We start from the raw sequence: 16,804 nt of genomic DNA, 5'->3' as shown, positions 1-16,804 counted from the left end.
TCACAATCAATGAGGTACACTCATAAGTCACAGAAGTGCTTTTGAATATTTTATCCTCAACCCACCCCTGGATTTGCTGAGGACATTGTTGGCGCTAAAAGCAAATAATAAATAATAGTCAAAAAATCCTCAGATGGAAGGCGCTATGAAAGTGCAAAATGTACAATTTAATTACTAGGCAGCTTGAAGACTGGTTTCATACCCCTAGCTAACTCTGGGGATTGCTTAGTACTACGAGTGATTATTTAATTAAAGATGTCAGGAGCTGTTAATTCAAAGGGAGTTTCAACAGTCAAATAGTTCAACCTCTGCTGTATGTGTAGGCTTCTGAATATGGCCTGTGTGGGTGGTTATGCCAAATCTGAGACTATTTCACTAGTGGTGAAATCACAAGGTAATTTCTTTTAAAAATATTCTGGTCTAAATATTAAGTCTTTTAGGCTGAGATAAATAGAGGAAGACCAAGGAATGTGTTTCCTATCCTCAATAAAATGGCCTAGGAGGCTTTGCAAAATCCTACCATTAAGTTTTGAGCTATATTTTAATATTTACCTTTTATAGTCTCTGCCTTTGTATTCTTTTCTTGGCACTAAAGAAGGATGACACTTATGGAACGATGGCACCTATAGAATGATGGCACTGTGGCCTCCTTGGTCAGTTCACCAATTTATAACTTAACACCAACCTGCCCAGTTTATTAACAGAAGGAAAGCAGCAGGCAACTTACTTGCATTATTCACAGTGCACTTTTGATCCCTTATCTTTATTTGGGTTCTCAGAGCTCTATGGGTGATTGCCGTGTGCATTTCTATGCAGCTTTTCTAGTGCTTTTCCTCTGTCCTTATGCCCCTGAATTACGGTTGTCCCTCCCAGCCTTTCTTTTAACTTAATTGCTCTAACACTCTTGGCTACCCCATGCCTGTCTGATGCTCTCTCTTAGTTATGTCCTCTCCCTCTCAGCTTCCTCCTGAATGTTCTGTTGCTCTCAAGAACATAGTCCAGTGGAGAACAGAATATTATGGGCAGATCACTGTGGAAATCTACCATCATTCTTGAGATCACTGTGGTTGCTTCCACCTAACTAATTCCTGGGACCAACTAGCCTAATACCATTGTGAACTTTTCCCTCCACGATGTTAGAAAGATGCTGGTAGCAAATTATTAGGAATTGGGAGACACAAACCTTTCCTTTCAGAAAATAATGTCTCTTTCTTAGTCTGGTCTTAACTGTCAGCCTCATCAGTCCTTTCCCACATTCCAAGCAGCTTGGTGCACCTGTGAGTTTATTTAATAAACTAAAATTTGCTGAGTCGCTTCTCAGGCTTACTTTAGGCTAATTAAATGGTTGTTTTCATCAGCTCTTGTAATTTATTTTGCTATAGATAACAGGAGAGTATATCAGCTTTGGAATTGTATTCAATATTTCCCTCATACCATATTGTCAACAAAAGTCCTGCTGAATTAATGAATTGTGTGCATGTTTGAAAGTGGGATTGTACTTGTCTAATTGTGGCATCAGTTGTCATAGTGACTATCAGCCAATCAGTGAATAAACACCCTTACTTGGCAGTGTTTAGGTAAAGCAGGCTTTGTGCAGTTGTCAGCCAGAGATTTATGATGGTAAAAACTATATTTGGCAGCCAAATCAATGCGTTGACCACTCTTTATGCTTCTGACCTTATTTAAGTTAAACACTTGATATTCCACCTGAATATTAAGCCACCATATGTCTCTGGAGCTGTTTTGTTATTAATAGATCACTTTTTATAAACTGCATGTAGGATGACTAGCTATTTGTATAAATGTCCAACAAATGCAACCACTGATATTTTCTGAATATGTAACTGCAAATGTCAGCTGTGGCAAGCAAGTGGGTATTAGAGGATATCTTTTTTATGCCTACTATTAAAACATGTCGAGTGATCTATAAATTACCCAGTGTAGATAAACAGTGGATTAAAATTAGGCACTCTCATTCTGTCATCACTGTAATATTAATCATTGCAGTTTTGGTCTTTAATGTTAATATGTACCTTTTAGCAGTATATGACACTCTATATTAAATTACATGTTGACTGACAGATTTTAAAATCAAAACTTGCATTCTCATTTTTGTTTTCCTCATAATGTCACAACACAGTAAGAAATAAAGAATAATTTTGCCCATGTCTATAACATTGCTTTATTTTCACACAGTGCACTTCATTGTTGATTGTTGGGGTGGGCTTTAAGTTTATTGCTCACTTGTTTAGTTAGCTGGAAACTAGATACTTATTTAACTTGGTTCTCTATCTGGATTCTGCAGGTGAAGGCAAGGAATATGAAAGTTGTATACAGTATAGATTAGATACTGAAATAGATATAGTCAGCCTTTTTACTGAAAAAGCAGAAGGGAATATATATATTCAACATCAAAATTCTAAGATGAGAAAATATAAATATTGTATAATTATTTAAATAGAACATAACCTCAGCAGTTTTGTTGACTGCATTTATTTTTACCTTTGTACCAAAAGAATTTTATATTCATGAGTTTAAGAAACTAAATTCACAGTTTTAAAATTACTGGATAATAAAAATACATCTGTGTGTTTCCAGTCCAAATGTGCAATGATGGAAACATTTGTTGCCTCTTCGAGAGGAAGTGGGATGCATCTTTTCTTATAAAACCATAAAAATAATCCTCCGGGAGATGAATTAACATCCGTCATAGGGTGGGTTCTTATCTGACGTCTTCAGTGTTATGTCTTCAAAATAATAGAAGACAACTCCTCGTGGAATGAGGAGTAACGGTAGTTCAAACTAGGAAGCCTAGTCCGAACTACCTAGTTCGTGCCACGTGTAGCCACGCGGCACGGGGTTCGAACCAGCCGGGATTTAAAAATGGTGGCGCCCGGCTTATGCAAATGAAGCCCGGGAAATTCAAATCCCGGGCTTCATTTGCAAGTGCGGTATGCCTACATTACCCCGCTAGTTCGAACTAGTGGGGTAGTGTAGACATACCCCGAGGGTATATCTCCTAATGGCAGAATTCACTCCAAAAGGCCTATTATGCATTATTAAATAACATGAGAAACAGAGTAGTAATAATTTTATTGATAAACTGCCCCACCTCCAATTGTTTTTGAAGCTCAGCTGCACCCTCGGTTCAAATAAGTGACTCATAGTGTCTAATAAGTAACTCTTCATTGGACCTACATTTTATATCCTTGACCTTCAATGAAATTACAGTACAAATACATTCTGAGGGGTTTCAAACCAGTCAGATATATTCTGAGTTTAAAATGTCCCAATGTAATGGAATCTTATTTTAGCAAATAGACTGTGTTATTGGTCTGTCCTTTTAAGGCGGGTGGAGACTAGGGAATTTTTTGTGACAGCGGACCCTGGGCTGCACATGGCATTTCAAAGTCGCAGCACCAAGTAAAGCCCAGAGTCTGGCCCCGGGCTCCACACGGCGCTGCCACTTTGAAGCACCCTCTGCCCTTCCCCCGTTCTCCTATTGCCACCTCTTTCTGATAGAGGCAGCAAGCAGGGGGAAGCAAATAGCTGACTATCAGATAAGCATTTTCTTATTAGATAGTCAACTAGTTGTTCACAACCCTAGTGTAGGCCAGGCCCAAGCGAGGAGCCTATTCGACGTTCTTTGTTGAGGCAAAACTGCCATTGAAATCAATAGCAGTTTAAGGCTTGTTGAACAGACCAAAATAAAAGATAAATGGAGCATGAGAAAGACAGAGAGGGGAGACCCTTGAAGCATAAAAACTGAGGAAGAGGGAGTCCTATATGAAGAGAAACATGTCCCAGTAAAGAAGGAGTTTAGATGTTAGTAGGACAGATCGGTATTTTTTTGTAGGATGTGTTCTGAATTCTGACAGGTTTCTTGGGGAAAAATATAAATATTTTAGAACATTTTTACAATTTATAAATGTTTTTTGTTAAACCTTGAGACATCTGTAGGAGATCTAAATGTTCTCAACTCCCTGTTTCCCCTGCCTACAAGTTCCAATCCTCAAGGCCCCTACTACAACATATTGATAATAACCAATACAGTTGTCCATTGTGGAACTAATAAAAGCTACAGACCGTAGTAGATTTTTAAAGTTACATTTTGAGTTTAATGCTTATAACAATTTCACTGGGAGCATGTACTTGGCACAAATGTCTCCATTGGAGCATAACACCTTGGCCTATAACCTCTGAGAGTTTATCAGTGCCATGGGAGATATTTACCGCTATGTACATGCTCCTGTACAATGAATGAACAGCTTGCAACTACATATTAATCTACTTGATGACCTAGATCAAGAACAAGGAAAATAATGTTGATAAGTCAGTCATTTTTCCTTTATAGTATAGCTCTAGTGTTAATGGCTGGCAGTTTTCATTCATTTATTTGCCTTTGTTTCTTAGGTTGTGTTTTCAATGTGGTTATGAAAATGTCCTTGTTTTTTATTCTTTTGTGGGTCAGACTGATCAAGGGAATGCCCAGTTAACATTTTGAAAAGCCTGTTCAGCACTGGTGAGACTGATCCTGCTAGCTACAATTTTTAGCAATATTACAACATTGGTCCAAATTCTCAGCAGGTTAAGTTCATTTAACCGTATGAACGTCAATGAATCTACACCAACTTATATGAATTAGAGTGCTGGGATATTATATTCTGTTCTTATAGTAAACGCTAGGTGCAGATTTACTTTCTCATCATGGTGGTACCCAGCTAACTGATTATTTGACCCCTAATTGTAACAGAGTTCAAGCACAGATCAGACCGACATATCCTTATTTTGGGTTATACAGCCTTGCAATCATTCAACTATGTACTTCCTCAACACCAACCTTCTTGCAAATCCTCTACTCTTCTTGTTTACATTCATCAGCTGCTCTGACACCCTTTTCATCACTTTTGTACCTTGTTTCTTCGTTGTCCTCGATTCATTGATGTACCGGATACTATTTGGTCACCTAAAACATTCCAACCTCCACAGAGAGGCGCTTTCCACTGATATGTATTATTACACTGTTCTCAAATGACAGTCTTTATCTGATGACTGAACTATGTTTCCCCCAGTATCTGAAATCCCCTTTCTCACTGTTCCATTTATTCTATTTTTCTTTGTTGTAACTGTCACTCTGCAGCAAGAGCAAGAACTTTTTACCAGTTGAATAGAAGTCGGAAAATGAAGTAAGAAAAAAAGAGAAGATTTTAGGGGAAGGAGAATGAAATGCTCTTTCGTGCTGTCTACAGAAACCGCCTCCTTGAGTCTCAGATATCTGAGACCATAGTAAATTCATCCTGTGACATATGTACCCAGTCACAGGATGAATTTATTATGTTACTCGATGTCATCCTCGAGTTAAAGAAAGGGACTAGCAGACAGGTGATCTAGGTTCTTGACCCAGCTCTTCCACTGATTTCTAGAGTCAACTTAGACAAGTCATTGAATGTCTATGTGCCTTGGTTTCCCTGTCTGCAAAACAGAGGTGATCCTGTTAAATTACCTTCCAGGAATGGTATGCCATTCATCTGTATGAAGTACTTTGACATTTTTGACAGTTTTTATTTCTAAAATGATTTTTATTTTTAAACTTTCTGCACCTCAGTTTTCTCCCTTGTAAATGAGGGATAATTGTTTGTATAGTCATAATTTTTAAGAGCAGAAGAAACACATATTGTCATATAAGTTGACCTCCTGCAGAATACAGAACATGGGATTTTATATAGTGATTACTGCACTGAGCCCAATAACTTCTGGTTAACAAGAGTGTATTTTTAGAAAAACACTCCTCCTCCTCTCTAAATTTAAAGATTTCAATTAATGGAGCATCCACCACAGCCCTGATAAATTATTACAAAGTGGCTATTCTCCCTGTTAAAATGTATGCTATCACCAGTCTGATACTGATAATACTTTTCTACCTTTATAAAATGTTTGCAGATCTTATGATAAAACATGCTGTATAAATGCATGGCATTTATTTTCATTTATTGTATTGACAGGTTTGTCAGTGTGCAATACTTTTACAATTTTTCTGAAAGCTGTCAATGGCCTATAATTTATGGTATCTTTCTTCCATCGCTAAACTTCAGCAATATCCTTTTTTTTCAGGTTTGATACCTAGTAGCTGAAAGATGCACAATAGTACCTCTAACATGGCAATGTGGGATAAAGATGTGTCATTAGTGATGACCAGCCAGAGAGTTTTCTCAAACGGGCAGAGAAGTACTGACCAAACTATTAGAAAGAGCTTATTATGTGGAACTCTGTACTATATCTGGCTTTCTATACTTCCCTTCCTTTCCCATTTATGTAGCACTCTGTTATTTCAGGAGTCACTGAAGTATGTAGAAAGGAGCATTCCAAGTAGTTAGAACCATCTGCTTGAGATGGTGTTACTGGCAGCTTGTTTCTTCGCTGCATCTTAGTCAGGGCTGAGAATTTCTTTCTAATTTGAAATAATGACTAAAATACTCTTATGGATTTTCGTCTCTCCCTCTCTCCCCCACTTCAAATGAAATTCTGCTGTTCTGGCTGTGATGCAGGAAATGAGAGATATCAGTTGGATGAAAACAGATATAAAAGAAGTCAAATGGAAGAGCTCTGATGGCCACATAGGCTTTTTTGAATCTTTCATCATGGAACTCTACACTCTTCCTGATCTTATATGTTTTGGATTGGCTAACATTGAACAAATCCAACTGTGAAATTGCCCAGTGAAGAAATATTCTCTATTGTTCCACATTCTGGAGTTTGGTATCTGGTGATTGGAATTTCATTGGGTTTTCAAATAATGATTATTTCCTGTGAACAGCCACATGGAGGGGTTGTAGAAAACAAGTTATTTTTGTCCTTTTGCATGACAAAGCTACCTTGGAGGTGGGATAAATATTACTCTTATTACATATGTAATAAACTAATGGAAGGGTTCAAATAACACAGGAATAGACTTGCCAAGGGGACACAATTCAATCATTAGGTAAGGCTTGCCAGATAGATATAGTTTCATCTGCTAAAACATAAGAACATAAGAATGGCCATACTGGGTCAGACCAAAGGTCCATCTAGCCTAGTAGCCTGTCTGCCGACAGTGGCCAGCACCAGGTGCCCCAGAGAGGGTGGACCGAAGACAATGATGAGCGATTTATCTCCTGCCATCCTTCTCCAGCCTCTGACAAACAGAGGCCAGGGACACCATTTCTATCCCCTGGATAATAGCCTTTTATGGACCTAACCTCCATGAAATTATCTAGCTTCTCTTTAAACTCTATTATAGTCCTACCCTCCACAGCCTCCTCTGGCAAGGAGTTCCATAGGTTGACTACACGCTGTGTGAAGAAGAACTTTCCTTTATTAGTTGTAAACCTGCTACCCATTAATTTCATTTGGTGTCCTCTAGTTCTTCTATTATGGGAACTAATAAATAACTTTTCTTTATCTACCCTATGAAATGACATATTCATAGGTATCTATAGATACACTTGGCTTCTCTTTGAAGAGATTTGGATTATTTTTGTAGTAGTAGGAGGAGGAGGAGACTATAATTAAACAATAACAATTTGAGATGCATAGTATTCCCTAGAGATGGAAAGTCTGGAAGTATTTGATGACCACCTACAGAGTTAGTTGATCTCAAGGAAATTCACCTTATATCTATCCAGCTTTTTATCTATCTACCGCTGATGTTTTTAGCTAGACAATTTAAAGGTGGAGAGGGGTAGGAGAATTTTTGTATGAATTCTGCAGTTTTAGTTGATTTATATTGGGCATTTCTCCAGATACAATAATTACAATATGATTGTTTTAATTCATTTTGATTCATCCTTTCAAAACTTGTTAATCTGCCTTGAGGTTTATCTCTTCCCTATCAGCACACCTGAGCAACCTTATTACCAGCCTACTGAAGAATAAGAACAGATTCTTCAACCAGACTGTCCTTGACACCAGTAGAGACTACTAATATATACACACCAATCCTGAAAAAACATGTGCTTAACTTTACCACCATGAGTAGTCTTGTTAGTTTCAATGGGACCAATCACAATAGTAAAGTTAAGCTCATGCCTAAGTGTTTGCAGGATTGGGGCTATGAATACGAATGTCATAAATTAAAGCTGTCAAATTAAATCTGGTCTTTAGAGCCTGGGCTAGCCGTCTGTCACTCCTCACCACACACTTAATCCCATCCATAACTCCTATTGAGTATGGATCAAATTAAGTATATGCTTTAGATTTTTTTTTGCTGAACTAAGGCCTTCGGAGGCAGCCACTCAAGAAAAATGGATTCTTTTGATATGGATGAAATTGAAGGTGGAGGTCAAATGGCTTTAACTTTTCAGTGACGATGACAATTATATTCATGAATTTATGTAACTACGAATCTTTTGAATAACTTTTCCATATTTTCTTCACCAAGTAATGCCTTAAAAGTCCCACCAAATTATTTGAATGTTGTTTAGTCATGAAAATACACAGTAATTTCTGAAACAAATCTAGCTCTGGGCTATTTCTAGGAATAATTGACAGTTGTGCTACTCTAATTTTATACTAGTGTAAATCTTATCTTAGCGGAGTTCACTGGCACAAAACTGAAGTCACACAGTGATGAATCAGATCTTCTATCTTTAAAGATATTATCCTTAAGAAGTTTTATGATAAAGAAGGTTTCTCAGTCTAGGATATCTATTTTTTCATGACAAGCCCATCTGCAGGATTTGTAGTTGTCTCATAGATCTTGTTAATTAGAAGAATATTCTTTGTTGCCATGTCACAAAATAAGGGTGATCCAGAAATCAACACTCTGAAAGTGCTTCCTATATGGCTGATTAGTAGCAGCAAGTCATCTTCTAGACTGCCGTGGGTGCCTGTTTAGAAGTACAATTTATTTATATAAGAGGTCACATTTTAATGTACATGAATCTGGCTTCAACAAAATCATGCAAGGCAACTGGGAGCTCATTTAAGTATTTTCTATGGATCACACACACACACACACACACACCATCGCCAAAGTTTCTGTGTCCTAAACAAACTTCTCGTCCTGTGCTCTGGTGGAGAACATGCCAAATCCATGGTTTTCTGAGGCTTATAATTTGGGTGAAGAGGGCAGACTTTTTGTGTCTGATCAAAAGCAATAAAACTATCTGAATAGATAAGTGGAAATACTCCAGTATGAGAATATGTTCAGCTGTGGGTGAGCCAGTATGAGATGGGATATATTTATACCACATTTCCCACAGGGTCATACTGCAATCCTATTATATGCATGTCACATTGACATCTGTCTAATTTGATATTCATAATGCAATTATTTTGTAATTTTTGACCCATGCCACATCATAACCATAAAAATAGTCTGATGCCAAGTAATTAAAAGCAATTTTAGAATAAAATGATAGCAAAATCTAGTATAAAACACCTTAATTTTGGGAACCATTAAAGCATTAAACTTGTCAGTTTAAAATGAAGCCTCTTTTGTGATGTATTGAGATCTTGCATGTATTTCACTGCCCTCTACTGAGATATGGCATTTTTCATTTATCATTTTGCTAGCTAAACCACTAGCATCCAGTTCATTTAGGGCCTGAGCCAATGGCCACTGAAATCAATAGGAGTTTTTCCACTGACTTCAAAGAGCATTGGATCTGGTTCTGAATTTACATAATAAGTGCCGTAATCTTGAAATGGAAAGTTTTAACATTTTAAATATACATATGTTGATGGAGAAACATTAAAGGAGTTTCCATAAAGCAAGAAAATGATTGTATACAAGAATCTGCATTTTTTTCTTTTGGATCATCAGTCAAGAAACACTACTTAGAAGTGTTCACTGGTTCTGCAAACATTTGTATTGGTGTATCAAAATGTTACGAGGCTTGTTGGGTTACTAGAACTCAGAACTTAAAGTCACATCCTTATTATCCTCTCATCTATTATTTGTGTTTCAAAATCCAACTCGGGGCTGTGGTATACACCACAGAGAAGCTGAGAATACCATCTTTCTAGAGCTCTGCATTTGTGAAATCCTAGATCTCAAAGCAATGTAATGTCAATTCACTGACAACGAGAAGTCCTGTGGCATCTTAAAGACTGACAGATTTATTCGGGCACTGGTCCTCCTCTTGATAAGGTGACTCCCTTCTTTTCATATGTTAGTATAGTTATGCCTGACTCTGGAATTTCCATTCCATGCATGTGACAAAGTGAATCTTTTCCCACAAAAGCTTATAAATTCTTTGGTCAAAAAGTTTGTGCATACTTGCTTCAATTCCCTGAATTATTTTCACACTTACAATAATGGTGGTGGCCAGTGCTTTGGGCCCTTTAAACAGACACCGGAGCCCTGCAGGGCATGCTGCAGAGCCCCAGGAGGCACACTCTGCATTGAACTGGGGAGGACCATGGCCCGGTAGCACTGAGCACCAGTGCCTGATGCCCCGCCCCTTCCAGGAACACAGTGCTGCCACCACCCAGTCTGCCCAGCGAGTCTGTTATCTTGCTAGTCTGGACAGAACTAGGATCAGAATTCAGATCCTCTGGCTTCTGTTTCTGAGTCTTAATTACACAATTAACATGCCTCAGATCATGTGGCATTCAATCTGACTTCTTTTTCTGTTATTGTGCATTTGGTGCTACTTAATTATAATGCCTAAAAGTGAACAGAGCCTCAAATAATCCAAGAGATTCCAGTGCGGTATGGTAAAATGTTAAAAGTTTTCAAAAATACATAAACACATATATAAGGAAATTAACACTGTTATAGATTGCCATAATCAAACAAAATATGTTTCATTACAACTGTATATATTAGCATTCATTTAAATGACTGCTGATTGAAGGGAGAAGAATATATTTTCTCTGTGCACATGAAGAAAATAAGAATTACTAAAAAATTCCTGCCTTGGGTAACAAATGGTAAGAGGACAGGAATAGTTACTTCAGTTCAAAGAAATAATCCATTGAAATACTATGAAATACTTTCTGTACAGTAAGCCACAATATATATAATAATACAGTAAAATCCTCCAACAAATATCTATTAGAGGAATAAACCCGTCGAAAGAATTAATTTTCTGTGCAACAAGGTTATTCATTCAACAGGCTTCCACCATATGTAATTTATGAAGCAAATTATACTATTCCAAAAAGAAAAGGGAAATTCATACAATACATTTAAAATACCAGCTTGACTACTAGAAGGTAGCCTTAAATGTCAGGAAAAGACCTAGTAAAGCCAACTGTGTGCACCTTTGGTAAGCAATGGCATTGATAATATATACCAAATGCATTACCATGATTGTTTGGAAATAAATATGTGAATCATTCACATATTGCAGATTATTATTAAAGACACCCCCTTTCCAACATATTCCACATCTATGCATAAATCGGAGAGACAAGTCGATTCTAGTGTAATTATCAGTACAGAGAGTCAATAAGTACTGGAAGCATTAGCCGCCTAAAGGATAAGAGACAAGTAATAAGTAATGCAGGAATATCTGATGATTCTTTCTCACTTATTCATGCTAAGTATTTTTGCTCCATAGCATTGATAAGTTTTCCCTGAGAAAGGTTAAGGACCTCACTGATAGCAATTAGAAAATGTAAGTTATCCATAACATTCACAATAGTCCCTTTGCACTGTACCACAGAGCATCATAAAGTGTAGCACTGAAGGTGTGTTTGGTTTTTACCCTAGGCTATACTTTGTGTTACTGAGCCAAATTTGTAGCGATAAATCACGTTTCTGATTGTGCCAGATGGATACATTTAACAACCCTTTGTAATTTTTCCTTGGATATTTGGGGCCCATTCAAACTTCCACGGAAGCCTTGCGATCCAACCCAAAGTGTCATCTCAGTGTCAAGTTTAAAACTGTTGAAATACTTTCCTTACAACATTCTCTATCTTCATCCAGAATTCTTCCAATCCTGGCTAGATTAATTTGTGCAATGAATGTGTTCCAATTTTATTGTATTTTAATAACTTTTTGTTAACCTCTAAATGTTACCCCTAGAGCTGCTCTAAAATGTCCTTACTAAAACCTACAACAAGGTGAAACTTGTTTTGTGTGGGTTTTTGTTACAAACCCAGAACTTAAGCCAGGTTCACTGAAGTTCATGAACCTTTTGGCAACCCTAATCTGAGTTTCAAATGAATCCAGGCCAAGTTTTGAACAAACTTGGACTGATATATAGTTTTGGGTAGAAATCATGGGAAACCAAGAGAAACTTTGGCAGTTTGGGCTGAATTCCACTTTACGTTTTCACATTTATACCCATAGGTTATGTCTAGACTGGCATGATTTTCCGCAAATGCTTTTAACGGAAAAGTTTCTCCGTTAAAAGCATTTGTGGAAAAGAGCATCTAGATTGGCATGGACGCTTTTCCGCAAAAGCACTTTTTGTGGAAAAGCATCTGTGCCAATCTAGACGCGGTTTTGCGCAAGAAAGCCCCGATCGCCATTTTCACCATCAGGGCTTTTTTGCGCAAAACAGTTTTCAGCTGTCAACACTGGCCCTTTTGCGCAAAAGCATTTCCAGAAAAGGGCTTTTGCCCGAACAGGAACGTCAAAGCATTTGTGCAAGAAGCACTGATTTCGGACAGTAGAATGCCAGTGCTTTTGCGCAAAATCAAGCAGCCAGTGTAGACAGCTGGCAAGTTTTTCCACAAAAGCAGGTGCTTTTGCGGAAAAACTTGCCAGTCTAGACACAGCCATAGTGTAAAGAAAAATTGACAGGATGTAGATACTGAAATTATCATGTTTGTGGATTTGATCCAAAAGGCCACTTGAACTAATGGCAGTCTTTCCACTGACTGGCTGTACAAATATATAAATAAGGACTGCCACGAATGGTCCTTAATTCATGTTTCCAAATATCCTGAAAGGTATTCGTAATACAAACTGGAAGTTGGTCTATATTCCAAAGCAACTAATTTGCATCTTTACTTTAAACTGGACGTCATATCACCCAATATACACCCAATATAACCAAAGCATTGTTTACAACCAAGTACTCAGAATCAAACACATCTCCAGGAGTGAGAAGATATGCAATAAACCACTGTAAGAGCTGTCAGAGCAATTCCTGTGACAAGGCTACCCCTTTCATTTTGCATCATATGAAGACAATTTCTTTTTTAAGCAGCAATTGTGCTTACCTAGAATGCTAGCCCACAGTGCAAGTGAATTATTACTTAGCAGATAGCCTGTGACAGAAAACTCTAACGAAAATATGTAAATGGTACCTATGCCACTAATGATTTTGCCCATTCCCAAACACTTAGCTTACATAAATTTGTTAGGGCAAATTTAAAAATTTCAGTTACCACTCACGAAGTCTACTGCTGTGATTGAGTTAGATGTGTTATATATCTATTAAATTTCCATATTTCATTTTTTTCGTTATACAGGCGAGCCACACAGACTAAAACCATTTTAGGTGCAAATCCACTCACCATTTTGTTTTTTTCTTTCAGTGGCTAATTCTAGAGTGAAAAATGTAACCTAGGCAGAGCTGGAGAGGGTGGGGTTTTTTTTTAAACAGGTTTGATATCTCATAAATCAACTATCTTTCTTATAAATCATTCTACTTGGGATGGTTCAGTCAGACTTCTTCCCTGCTGGCTGTACCCAGAATTCTCTGGCATTTATTGTTGGCCAAGAGTGAGTCACACACTGTAGATTTATACTTATGAAGGTAAAGTTACAAATGTCAGTGTGATGTTATATTAGATCTGTGGATCAGTAGATCTGTGTATGTAAATCTCAATAGTCATCTTTTGCTTTTACACAGGATTAAGGGCTAAATTTTGCTCTTACTCCAGGTTAAGGGCCAAATTTTGCTCTCTGATGTATACTAAGTGGGAACAACAATCATGTTGGAGCAAAATTTGGCCCTATACTAGGTTTTTGGTACATTTGAGCAAGATTTCACTTCCTAAGAATGTGAGACAATGCCTCTGAAAGAGCAGCACTGAAAAACGAAGTTTTTTTTCTGTTCAAGTGCAACTTTAAAAGCTTCATAGTTTGAGATCTCAGAAAAGGCTTCAAAATGTTTTCCCCTGCATATATTCTGAGCATTGCATGGAGTTGTATTTATCAACGGTTGTCTGTGGTGGAAAGCACAGAAATAGCTCTTCAAAGAAGGAGGAGATGCTTTCTGTTTACCAGGTATGCTCAGCAATGCAGCGATGGTTGGTGTTGAATTAATAACTGTTTACATTTTTTTCATTCTTGTATGGTCTCAAATTAAAGACCATCATCAGTGCTTTGGGATATTAGAATGCAAGCTATTAGTTGGCCTGACAATAAAATCCTGATTAATAATTTGATGTTAAAACAATTAGATTAAAATATTGTTTCAAAGCATTCATTTTGAACAGCTGACTCTTTAATGTCTAAATATAATCACAGATTCCTTAAGAAGGCTTACTTTTTGCCTTCATATATACGTTAGTAATTGTGTATTTGAAATAGAATCATAAAGCATTAAAAATTTTAATCACCATCAAAAATTATTAAGTCATAACCACTGCAGAAGAGAATGTAATAAAAGATACAAAGGCCTATATTTAAAACATAATTTTTTCTAATCCTTACTCTGATTTTAAGATGTCATGTCGTCATTTGAAGGTGAATGGGTCAGGTGTAAAATGGACTTTTTAAAAAAAGAAGTTAAGTGATCAATTTGCACTCCTAAGTGAGTTAAGATTACTGGAAGCTGAAACCCTCTTTGACCACAGACTCGGTACATCATTGAGGGCCAGGACAACAAAAGCTTCCTATTCCGCTTTTTACAACTAAGAAAGGTGATGTGAATGAGCATTGTTTCCTAAACAGACAAAATAGATCTATACTATATTTATTCCAAGCATAGATTTATGCTTACAAAGTTAGAATCACCACATTGCAAAATATTGTGTAAATAACCCACATCTGCTTAATATGCCCTGACACGGTTCCTATGCCCTTTTAGTTTCTAGAAATCTTTCCAGGACACTCCTTAGGCACTAACATGGTACACGGAAAGGGACTGATTCTTCTGTCACTTTTTGTCATTTATTGACTTCCCTGAAGCAACTCTGAATTTACAACAACGTGAGAAGAGAAGCAGGACCAGGATGTGATATTATACGATTTAAGGACATCCTCAGATTGCACGGGTGGTTGTGAATATTGCACTTTGCTGTTTGACTCATCAGTCATTTCCTAAAGAAATAACAATCAGTCCTCACAATAAATCTGCTATTACATTTCCTGTCCATTTATGCCTATCAAGAAGGATGCAGCTTTTTAAGTCACAGTGAGGCACGCGTAGTATTGAGCATCTCCTAGATAGCTGCTCGAGGAATGCCAGATTGCTTACAGAGCAAAAGACTAATGTATTATTATTGTTATTTATTATGAGGATGTATTTATCATTTGTTCAGTGCTCAAAGTGTTTCAGAGACACTGCAGGAAGAAAAAAAATGCAGTCCCAATGAACAAGTTGTTCCATGCTGGCAAACTCTGAGCCTCTATAGAGTTCCTCTAGAGCAGGATCCAGACCCATTATGGAGAGAAAAGAGGAAGAAAAGGAATAATACAAGCTATGGTTGAGTGGTAGGTGCCAGATTTATAGATCCTGCTCTGAATTACTGCATTTGACTGAGCTGTGCTCAGAACAGGACTTACGATATGCAGGTGGAGAGAGGGATTAATATCACCTTTGTTCCCCTAATTCTGTAGCTGGCCAGGGCTTAGTGGAGCCCCTGGTGTGATTAAGAACAGCCTCATAACTTCTTGGAGCTTCATTGGCCACCAAAGGACAATTGCAGTACCCAAGCATCAGCGGCTCAAATTCTTTCATTTGTAATAACTAGAAAATCTCAAAAATATTTAGCTGCTCAGTGCCAATGCCATTTGGAAAGGAATCCAACTGTTCATCCCAAGCATTTGGGTTCTTCTGTCCCTCTGTGGTCAGGAAATAGATGAAAGTTTTGTGTGGACAGGCTCTTCCATAACATATCTCAAAAAAGGTATACTGGCATTAGAAAGAGTTCAGAAATCAGCAACTAAAATGATTAAGGGTTTGGAATGGGTCTGATATGAAAAGAGATTAAAGAGACTATGACTTTTCAGCTTAGAAAACAGGATACTAAGGGGGGATATGATAGAGGTCTATACAATCAAGAGTGGTGTGGAGAAAGTGAATAAGGAAAAGTTCTTCACTTGTTCCCATAATATAAGAACTAGGGACCACCAAATGAAATTAATGGACTGCAGATTTAAAACAAATAAAAGGAAGATTTCTTCACACAGCGCACAGTCAACCTGTGGAACTCATTCCTGAGGAGGTTTTGAAGGCTAGGACTATAACGGGGTTGAAAAAAGAGCAAGATAAATTCATGGAGGTTAAGTCTATTAATGGCTATTAGCCAGGATGGGTAAGGTATGGTGTCCCTAGCCTCTGTTTGTCAGAGGGTGGAGATGGATGGCAGGAGAGAGATCGCTTGATCATTACCTGTTCAGTTCACTCCCACTGGGGCACCTGGCATTGTCCGCTGTCAGCAGACAGGATACTGGGCTGGATGGACCTTTGGTCTGACCCAGTATGGCCATTCTTATGTTCTAATGTTTCAGATATCGCGTACTTACAGCCAGATTGGATACACCAAAAGAGCAGCTTTTCTAAGGACTGTTTTGCTTCCAGTCCCAGATGCAATTCAGAAGTGCAGACTGTACAGAAATTAAACTCACACACAAAATTAACTCTAACAAATATGTAGGTTAACATAAAGGCTGAAAATATTTTGTATTTAA

The sequence above is a fragment of the Pelodiscus sinensis genome, chromosome 11, assembly GCF_052426305.1.
Source record: "Pelodiscus sinensis isolate ZL-2025 chromosome 11, ASM5242630v1, whole genome shotgun sequence".
Classification (NCBI taxonomy): Eukaryota; Metazoa; Chordata; order Testudines; family Trionychidae; genus Pelodiscus; species Pelodiscus sinensis.
Note: the sequence above shows the minus strand (reverse complement) of the source record.